The 11,319-nt window shown below is 34.0% G+C and overlaps 1 long non-coding RNA gene across 1 annotated transcript; it reads left to right on the top strand.

Annotated features, from left to right (window-relative positions):
* The first annotated feature begins 10,727 nt into the window (after positions 1-10,727).
* LOC127144465 (uncharacterized) lies at positions 10,728-11,094 on the top strand. The gene is made up of 3 exons (XR_007816128.1): positions 10,728-10,758; positions 10,824-10,928; positions 11,020-11,094. It is a non-coding gene; the product is annotated as an uncharacterized LOC127144465 (long non-coding RNA).
* The last annotated feature ends 225 nt before the right edge of the window (positions 11,095-11,319 follow it).

The following is an 11,319-nucleotide window of genomic DNA, read 5'->3' as shown; positions in this document are numbered from 1 at the left end:
TTCCATTAGACTTTAACACAACCATATGCTCTTGGTCCTTCATATGAGGAAGATTAACTTGAAATTTCTAAATCTTTTTCATCTACAATTTCTTACCGCCGAAAGTAAAAAATGTAAGATGAATATGAAGAATATTCTTCTTCCCTTTTGTGGACATCTATTTGCATAATGTCCTTCTTTTCTTCATTTGCAACAAAAAGAAAATCATAATTTTATTTGATTTTTTACTTTTTTGAATTTCTTTTTGCTGTTTTTCAGCAGGTCTTTTGTAGTTTGAATATTTATTATACTTCTTAAGGGTATATGGCTTCTTAAATTTTTTGGATTTTCTATAATATGTGGGTCTCATATTATAGTTTTTTGGACGAATTCTTTTTGAAGAAGTTCTTGGTTCTTTAAGTTTTTCAAATCCATATTGAGAGCAAAAGGTCTTCGTTTCTCTCTTATGAAAATTTGAATGCTTTTGTACTTTGGTTTGAATTTTTATCTCATTGTAGATATCTAAACCACACTCTACAATTTTAGAAATTAGTTGAGCATAGGTAAGGGTTTACCAAGGTATTTCCTAAGGATAAGTTTTGTTAAAAGAGTTATAGACTCGTTTTTCCATGAAGCTTGGAAGTCCATCAATGAACATTTCTTTCCAATGCCTGACGTTTCAATCTTTGAAGATGTAAATTCTAAATAAGAACATATCTTTATACCATTTAAAGTTTTCCATAGAACAACATTTTAAATTTTTTTATTATTTTCCTTTGGTTTTCTATAACAGCGTCCTTTCCCAGGTTGGAATACCTGTTGATTATATAGAGAAGAGTTTCAACAACGTCTTCTCGTTCGTCATCTAACTTGAGTTGCTGAAGTTCTAGCTTCAGTTTTAATTATTCTTTTAATTCTTGTCCTATGATTTTTAATTGCTTATTTTTGTTCATTGGTTAGGGCATGATCTCACCATAATTTTAGGCTTCCACTAAACCTATTGATTAGAAGTTTAGCAGCTTCTCGATTTGGACGACTGTTGGATTCATAAGCTAGAGAACAAGTCAACATATTGTTTAATATGTCATGAATTTGAAATCCTAGAAGAGTTTCATCAATGTTCCAAACATATATGGATTCTCCATTAAATTTTGTATTTACTATATATCTTTGCCTTTGCTCCAGACCTTCTCTTGGAAATGAAGATCGAGAATGAAAATTGATTTGATCTCTCTTGTTAAAAAATCTTACAAAATTTATTTTGTTGATTTGTTTTCTTCTTCATTAACAGAGCTATTTTCAAAATTTACCATTAATCGAGTAGCATCTTCATCATTAAGAACATTTATTGAACTCTCACCTTTTAGGTTGTTTAGGGGATTATTAATTTCTTCAAGAAGTTTTTGTGTTTTCTAGTTTTTATTTTAACCTTTTTTAGGGGTTGGAAAAGGTTAGGAGTTTCTTCAAGAGTAGGATTTATAATTTTCTTTAGCTAGAAAACTTGGTTTGCAAGTAAAGAGAGCATTCTGTTAGAATAATTGTTTTGATCTTGGATGCTCTTTATTTCTTTATTTGTGGGAGTCTTGTGCTCTTCGGATTCTTTACTAATTTGAAAAGGTTTTGCTATAACATTTCATTGTAGAAGCTTTTGAACTCAACTTCTTCCACCGAAGGATAATAAACCTTTATTTCTCCTCTTTGAGTTTTCCAATATTCTTCTTCCTTGATTGTGTAAAGATTGTCAAAATCTTTCCTTTGGTTGAACGATCTAAAAAATGCAATATGTTCTTGAAGTATTTCCAGGGTATTAAAATACTCTTCTTTGAACAGGTTCCTTTATGTTTTAGAGTATTTTTTTTAAAAAGGCAATTCTTTTGGTACGATTTGCTTTAGACATAAGTTCCTTTTGAAGGGATTCTTTGTCAAGTTTAAACTTTGATTATGAAATAATTACATTTAATTGAGAACTAGTTCGAGTTAGAGAATATGAGAGATTTTCTTCATAAACAATATTTGGTATTCCTTGAGTTAATTCAACAGATTTAATTTTTAGAGAATTTGATCTATTTAGATTAAGTACTGGCTCACTCCTAATACTAGATGTGCTTGGTCTTGAACTTATGAATTCTCAAGAACTCATGTTTTCTTTGACAACAGGCAACCTAGGCGATTCGTTTCCAAATTTGATTTCCACTTTCTCATCAAAATTTTCAAATATGGTATCCAGTTGAATAAAGAATTCAAATAGGTTAGTAATTTCAAGAATTTTAAAGAAAATTAGAACTAAGAAAGGGGAAGAGGGTTGGTTGTGACAAATTGAAGGTAACAAAAGAAAAGAAAGTGATTTCAAGCTTGAAGAAGTGACGAGTTAAATTATAAGTACGAAATTAAAGAAAGTAAAAGTAGTGTTTCTCTCAATTAAAAGAATAGAGAATTGGGTAATTCACTTTAATTCTAATCATTAACACAAAAATACTATTGCAATCAAATTGACCCTTGATCAACTAGTCTTTTTAGGATTAATTGCTCTAATTTAATAAATAAAGTGAAAGAACAAGATTCATACTAATTCATGAAATTGAGTATTCATTTTAGCAATTTAAACAAAATTATTATGAATTGGATAGAGCACAAGGGTTTCGAATCAAGACTTTTCAAAGTGGGATAACCACTATCTTCAAAAAGATTCATTGTGACATTCTCAAATTAATAATCAAGAAGAAATTCATTAGGATTTAAGACAATGGTAAAGCATTCAATTCAAGAAACAGATATTCGAGCTTTAACAATAAGTTTAACACTTTTAGATATTAGGATTAAATTCTAATATCATAGGGTGATCAAGCCTATTTTTAAAGAATCTTTTATCAGAAAGAGAAGAGAAATATCCAAGATCCATTTGATTGCAAAACTAAATAAGGAATCTTACAGAACTAAAGCATAATCACCCAAGGTCCCTAGAATTACCTTAGCCCATCAAGCAATTTGGAGAATGTTTTTTTTTACTCCCTAGAGTTTTCAGTTTGATATCGATGTGAGAAGATTCATGTCCTTTACTAACAATCTTATGATCTTTTGTGCTTCTGATGTGTCTTCTCTGGGGTTTGTGCGTGAGACTCTTTTGAAGTTTAAGAAGCTTTCGAGTTTGGTTGTAAATCTTGGAAAGAGCTCTATATTTATGGTGGGGGTTGATAGTGAGTCTACTACTTTGTTGGCTGATATGGGTCATCTCCATGTTCGTTACCTTGGGCTTCCCTTGCTTTCTAGTAGGTTACGACTTATTGATTGTATTCCTCTTATTCAACGTATTACTAGTTGAATTCGTTCTTGGACTGTTAGAGTTTTGTCTTTTGCTAGTAGATTGCAACTTGTTCATTTTGTGCTGCACAGTTTTTAGGCTTAAAGGGCTAGTGAGTTTGTGTTGTTGAAGAGTGTGCTCATGAGGTTGATAAAATTTTGAGGTTGTATCTTTGGAGGGGGAAGGAGGAGGATAAAAAGGGTGTTAAGGTTGCTTGGGGAGAGGTGTGTCTCCCTTTTGATGAGTTTGGTTTTTCTATTTGTGATGGATTGTCTTAGAACATTGTAGGTATCTTGAAGATTTTATGTTTGTTATTAGCTCGTTCGGATGCTTTGTGGGTGGCATGGGTAGAGGCCTATATTTTAAAGGGATGGGTCGGTCTTGGTGTCTTCGAGCTATCTTGCTGTAGTGTGTTAGGTTGAAAGAGAAAATTTGTTTGGAGGTTGGTGATATCAGGCTGTGTAGAGTGTGGCTTGACTCGTGGGTACAAAGTGGTCCTATCTTCGAGTAGGTTGGGGAGCAGATGATTTATGATGCAACGAGTAGGTGGGAGTCTAGGTTGTCAGAGTTCATTGGTTCAAATAGGGAGTGGAGGTGGCCGAGGGTGTCTATGGAGTTGCTTGATTTATGGCAGAAGGTTCAGGTCGTTCTTCTTTGTCTAAGTGTTAGGGATGAGGGAGTTTGAGGTTCGAGTCATTAGGGTGGGTTTTTTATTGTGAGTGTGTGGGAGCCTATTCATCCTTGTGGCGTTGAAGTTCATTAGGTGGATTTGTTGTAGGGTGAGGGAAGTACCCAAGCATTCCTTTTGTGCTTGGTTGGCTATTAAAGATAGGTTGGAAACTCTAGATAGGTGGAGTAGATGGGATAGTTCGGTTCTGTCGTCGTATATTCTATGTGTGTGAGGTTTTGAGTCTCATGACCATTTGTTCTTTTCGTGTCCTTTTAAGGGTGATGTTTCGAATCATGTCATTCAGGTCATGGCTTCCTCTCACAGGGTTGGGGATGAGATGTTGAGTTGTCTTGGGTGTGTCATTAGGGTATTGGGAAGGGTGAGAAGGAAGTTGTGGCATGTGCTCTGGTGTGCTACGATCTATGTTATCTGGCATGAGCGTAATCGTCGTCTCTATTGTGGCTAGGCTCGTAAACCTGTTGTTCTTTTTCAGATTATTCAGACTTGTGTTCGTGCTTATGCTGTCTCTTGGCATGAGGATGTTCAAAATCTTATTTAGTTTTTTGTTCTTTTCTTTTTTGTCTGCTTGTCCCTGGATTGTGGGGTTGTTTTTTTATGTTGTTGCTTTTTTGTGTTGTTGTTGTGGGTGCTTTTGTTGTTCTTTCTGTGTTGTTGAGCCTTTGTTGCTCTGATGCCTTAGCCTCAGGTTGCGAGGTTCTCCTTGTTGTTGTATACTAAATTACCTTTTCAAATAAAATTTGGAGAAGCAAAAGAGAATTGATGGAAAAATTTACTCATTCTTATAGGAAAAAGAAGAGATTTTATTGAGTAATTGAGAGAGATTACACTAATTTGAAGATTAATTTTGCTTACAAATAAAAAAATGATTGAATGATGTAATTAGAGAAGAAAAATGGGAGGATTAAAGGGGTTTAAGCAACATTATGGCAAAGGAGCGCGTTTCCACGCACCTCAATTGTGTCAAAAATTTTATGAGCATCGTGATGCTGAGAAAGGGTGTCATGGTGCTTGCCCCTCTGTTAGTCTAGGCCTTTAGGCGCTTTGTGATGGTGCTCCATGCTGCATTTCTTCTTCACAATCACCAAAATGCTCTCAAACTTGTTTTGGCCCGTTCTTGCTTGTTTTAACTTCGTTTTAGGCAATTCTCATTGCGTTGGGCTCATTATGGTGTCTAAATTATTATTCTCTACAAAAATATGAATTTAATGAATATATGTGATGATGGGGGAGAGTTAGATATTAAAAATCACTACAATTATTGCCATAACATTGTGGTTACGAGAGCTTATCATTCTAAGATTAATGGTTTGGTTGGGATATGTAAAAGGGAGATAAAATAAATTCTAGAAAGTCAAAACCAACATGAAGCATTGGACCCTTAAGGTCAATAATGCATCGTGGGTCTACCGTACAACTTTTGAAATCCTCATTGGTATTTCATTGTACAAATTGGTGTTTGGAAAGGCTTGTCATATACCAGTAGAGCTTGAGCATAGAGCTTGTTGGGCATTAGGGAAGCTCATGGATATATATATAAAGCATGAGAAAACATGTTCTCAAAGAGCTAGAGGAGTTTCGTGCTCAGGCATATAAAAACATCAAGTTGTACAGAGAATGGAATGTTAGATGGCATGATATAAATATCATTCCAAGACCCTTAATTTATACCTGGACAACGAGTCTCACTCTAACTCATGTCTGAGGCTATTTCCAAATAAACTTAGGACACGGTGGTCTGGAACTTTTTTCATCACAAAGGTCTCTTCACATGGAGCATTGGAACTAAAAAATGAAAATGGATCGAAGTTAATGATTAGATACTTAAGCATTAATGTGGCGATGAAGAAATGTGTATATAGAACTCGTATAATCTTTAAAGAATGATTATGTAGTTTAATTCAACTAGAGATGTTTGTTAGATATATATTTGACATGCTTTAGTGTCTAACTCTCCCTTCATCGATCCATTTATTCCCTAAGTTCATATTTTTATAGAAAACATTCATCTAGGCATCACAACGAGCCCAACGCAATAAAAATAACTTAAAATAAAGCTAAGCCCAACAAAAAAAGACCAAAACAAGTTAGAAGGGCAATTTCATAATTTCCAAGATGTTGAGCATCACCCTAACGTTAAAGAATGGTGCTTGAAGGCAGTAGCATGAAAATTCTTGAGCGCTACGGTCAACTGCTTGATAGTCTATGTTATGCTTATCACAACCTTAAGCTTTCTTGATTTTAAATACGAAAAAGAGTATTCATATATATTTGAGGTCATTTTAAAAACTCTTCTCTCGTTATCTTAGCATCTCATGATCTATATAAAGCATGTGAAAACATATTCTCAAGGAGTTGGAGAAGTTTCGTGCTCAAGTGTATAAAAACGTCAAGTTGTACAGAGAATTGAATGTTAGACGGAGAAAACCTATGTGATAAGGAATACTGTGTGATAAGAAAAGAGACTATGTGAGAAACCCTTGTTGTGATACAAGCCTACTTCACTAGGAAGTAATGGTGTTATTGCTGACATAAAAAAGTTAGCGATTGATTTGACCTTGTCGTCCAATCTGAATTCGAGATAAGGATATGGTAGAGACACACATTGTGTTTTAGTATTGGACCACTCCTTGTCGCTAGTAGAAGTAATCATTCTAGCATGAGAGACTTCATAAAAAAAAGCCTATAAATAGAGGAATTCCAATCATTTTGGAGTTCCTTTTACCCTGAGCTTCCTTAAGATAAAATTTAGAAGATTTCCAAGGTTTTTAGAGATCTAAAAAAAATCTAAATCCAACAAAGATTGCAAGAAAGTGCAAGGGAACTCTTGGCTAAAGAGCTAGTAGAGAAGCTAGCCGATTGTGATAATGAGTGGTTCTTCTTATAAATGTTTTCAAAATGAAAAGGATTTCTTTTGAATCCTTAAATATATTTCTATTGAGACCTTGAACTATATAATTTCTCCTATGCTTTCCAACTCTTAAAGTGTGATATGAATTATGACAAATTATTTAACAAAAGTATTGTGAATGATTTTCTAAGTGAAAAAATGTTTTCAAAACATCTTCTCAGAGTCTATGTTGCATTTATATTTAACACGTTCTATATGTTATTGATGTTGATAGCGTTTGATATTTGAAAAGAGGAAACTGATGTTTCTTGAAATGATGATTTCAGAAGAAGGCATGAGACTTGATAAAGTTGAAATAAGATGATCCTTGTACCGTATGTGATAAAATGTCTTATCCTTGCTGTGTGATATGGGATAAGATACTCTATGCTTGTTGTGTGATCAAGAATATAGTGTCCTATTCATGTTGTATGATCTTGAATAAGATGCCTCATACTTCCTGTGTGATCTGGTATGGGATGCCCTTTGCTTGATGTTTGATTTAACATTGTGTTAGTAATTCCTGCACTAAATCAGAGAACGCAGCGGAACAACCAAACAGAACGCAATAGCCAGATAATCACAAAGAGCGATAAAACAGTAAACGACACAAAGATCTATAGTGGTTCAACCAATTCAGTTTACATCCACTTTGAGAACCAGCTTGGAGGGATTTTATTAAGAGCAATTCAAAGAACAATTACAGAAAACAACAAAACAATATGTAATCTGTAATTTTACCGCCGTATACGACTTTACCGTCGATCAAACATCAAAGAATATGAGAGACACACGTGCTGAAATATACCTTTGAATCTAAGACTGAAAAACTTCGAAAATACCCCAAAAACAAGACTAAAACACGTCGAAAACTACCTTAAAGACTACCGTAACCAGTTGGAAAAATGGTTGCCGAACCACACCGTGAGGATGCCAAGAACCCCGATGTACCCCAACGTCACTGTCTCTGCCCGAACAATATTTTCGAAACGTCAAGATTAACTTTTTAATTAAAATATTAATTTTTTTAAAAAAAACTACAAATCCCTAAAATCCAAATCGCGCGCTCAATATTTTCGTGGCCTCGCTCGTCTCCCCCATTGTCGAACGTCCCTCCGTCTTGCCGAATGCTGCTCTGTCTTCAGCCATCGTCTTCCGTTTGCTGATTTTGGTTGTCGTCGTCGTCTTCCATCTTCGGTCGTCATCGCCTTCCATCAAAAAAGCCCTAGACCTCTCTTTCATCTGGTCGTCTCGCGTCCGGCCATCTTCTATCGTCTTCGGGTCCGGCCATCTTCGATCGTCTTCGCGTCTGGTCGTCTCGCAGAAAGCAACCCATCGTCGATCTCTTTCATCTTTGTCTTATCGTCCGGCCGTCGTCGATCTTCCTCCGATCAGCTCTTTTTCATATTTCACTTTTGCTATTTTTTTTATCTAACTCGTAAATGCTCTGAAAAATATATTGGGCTTGCATTTTTCAATGTATTTGTGTTTTCCAGTGGTCATTGTTCTGTTTTTTAATGGGTTGTGGATTTTGGTAATTAAGGGGATTTTGCTGTCTCTTGCACTGGTGATTTAGAAGTGTAGCTACTTTGGATTTCTTTTACTTTTCTTTAGGAACTTTGTTACGTTTTTTGCTGCTATTCTAAAGACTTCCTTATGAGTCATTTCAGGATTTTGAGTTTTGAGCCTTCTTATTTCATCTCTGTCCCAAACATAAACATATTAGATTGAATAGTTGTTTTAGAAGAAACACTCTAACAGTGGTTCTTGAAGCACTTTTCAAATTTGTTCATTTTATAATGTTGTAAGTGTAATTGTTTGTCAATGTTCTTACGTTTGTTTACAAAAGGAGTTGCAAGAATCGAGTCTTCTTTAACTTCATACTCAGAAAATTTCAAGTTTGATTTTTAGAAACTGTAAAAAAACTTCCCTGAATTCATTCTTTATAAGTTTGTTTGGGCTGAATGAACAAAAGGGAGTAAAAGAGATTTTTTATCAATAAAAGCATATAAAATTATGGGTTACTTAATGCCACTTTTGAATGACGAAGAAATTATGTAGCACAACTACAACTACATATATGATTATACCGTTTTTGACTGTAAATTAGGATTCTCAAGTTTATGCATCTGAATCTTGTCATTTTGTTTAGATAGTATACAGTGTTTGTCATGATCATGGAGATGCCTTTATTTGCGCTAACATGGATTTTCACCAACACATAGATAGTATTATACTTATATAAGGGCTGGAGAGCCAACTGACCTTAATTCCATTTTGCATTTGAAACTTTCTCTTTCACTCTTGTTATTCTTATACTGTAGATTAGTTTCCCCTCAATTTGATGTTTACACCATGATTCGAAGGTATACCTCTTATTATTTAGTTGATTATTATGATCTAAACATTTATGAAAACCATTCTATAGGTTAATTTTGAAGTGTGGTAAGTGTGTAATCCAATTATATGTCTAATTTAGATTTACATAATTTGTTTCAATATTCATATGTGTTACCAATGTATATTAGCTAGGATGAAACAAAAATTTGATGGTGATGATGGTTATTATTATTATTTATGGAGAAGGAGCATTGTTGAAGGGAAAAGAATAAAAGACGATGGGTTAATTTAGGGAAAGAATATATACTAGTGCTTAACCGTTGCGTTTGGTAATTTGGTAATATATACTAGTGTTTTTCTGGGATTCTCTCTAATAATCAATCATCTTTTGTGCTTTCTATTGATGTTCTTTTGGGACATTTTTTGTTAAATGAATAAATTTTTGTTACTACAATTATGTATATAGATTATTTACATAGGAAAAACAAATTACAAAGTAATAGTTAGAGAACAGAATTTATAAATTGTCATGATAGTTTAGGGACTTAGGAATAGAGCAAAGTATGAGGTGGCCCCTAAAGACACTGTAATCTTATTTATAAATAGTTTTAAGTTCTTTATTTAGTTAGTTGGTGGAAATTTAGTCTTATTAAGCGAATGTTTGTTCAATCTCCATATTTGTTCTCTTTTAATTATCTCAACAAGACTTTTTGAACTAATTTAATTTACTTTATTTGTCAATAGATTTACAATTATGGATAAATCATGGATGCACAAAAGTAGATTATCCAAAGAATATGAGTTGGGTGTGGAAAATTTCATCAAATTTGGATTTTCGAATACAAGTACCTTCTACATTCGTTGTCCTTGTTTGAAATGTGGGAATTGTGAAAAGCATAGTAGAAAGGGTGTTAGAGATCATTTATATGTTAATGGTATTGATGAAAGTTATAAAATTTGGTTTTGGCATGGTGAAGAACTTCCTAACTCATCTTTCTATGGAGAATCTTCAAAGTTTGACACACATACATGTGAAGAGAATGATGTTGGAAGTGTAAAAGAAATGATTGAAGTTGCTCACGAGGAGTATTCAAAAGATCCAAATGGATTTGAGAAGTTGCTTATTGATGCTGAAAAACCATTGTACGAAAGGCTATTTAGAAGTATTGAATGTGCTGAGAAGGTAATGGAGAATGATTTCAGCATCACTTTTTCACTACCCACGACCTTTTTGGCATTAGTCGAAAGACTTCTGTGCTTCGAGAGGATATCATTGATCTTTGTAACATGAACGAAGTCAAAACGTTTACATTGGTGGCCTATATGATGTAAGTCAATTTCATTCCTTTGCTTCTAAATTTATGTATCTCCTTTACGAGTTTATATATTTTGTAGGTACTTGTATTTATCTGTTATTGGTTCGAAAGAAAATGTGCAGTATGTCTTCGTAGATCCGTCCCTAATCTCTTCTGAAAACACACAAGAATCTCGAATTCGAAACTTGTGTAGTAGATTGATGGTGTCAAAACCAAACCAAGTAGTTCTTGCTCCTTTTAATCCCGGGTAAGTTTAGTTAGGGTATTGGTTTCATTGACAATAAAATAGTACTTACATTTTTGTATAATTAGGGGTCATTGGGCACTGCTTGCTATAAATGCGTATGAGGATACAGTGTTTTACCTTGACTCGCTAAGGACGACATCAAAAGCAACTACAAGATATGTAACCGACACGTAAATTTAATATTTTATATCATGTAGTGCTGTTAATTCTAATGCATGTACAATATTCTAAGATATGTGCAATCTTATCTTGCCAAAACAGAGCAATAGCGATATTTCACTCGCAAAAGAACATTAATAAAAGCAGGAAACAAACTTTATGGTGAACAGTAAAGGCAAGTATAGATATTTAAATTCAATTGTATTTTGTAGATTACTAGCAATTAAGACTAGTCCGTTATTCTAATTTGTTGTTTTTATAGCGTCCACTACACGTCGGGAGTACTACGTGAGGATACTATGTCATGAAGTATATGAGAGAAATTGTAAATAGGGGAAGCATTGCCATCTCGGATTCGGTATGTTATATATCAAACTATTTCTTTTGTACGTATAATAATTT

The sequence above is a fragment of the Cucumis melo genome, chromosome 12, assembly GCF_025177605.1.
Source record: "Cucumis melo cultivar AY chromosome 12, USDA_Cmelo_AY_1.0, whole genome shotgun sequence".
NCBI lineage: Eukaryota > Viridiplantae > Streptophyta > Magnoliopsida > Cucurbitales > Cucurbitaceae > Cucumis > Cucumis melo.
The sequence above is the reverse complement of the archived record's forward strand: the minus strand, read 5'-3'. Positions and strand labels throughout refer to the sequence as shown.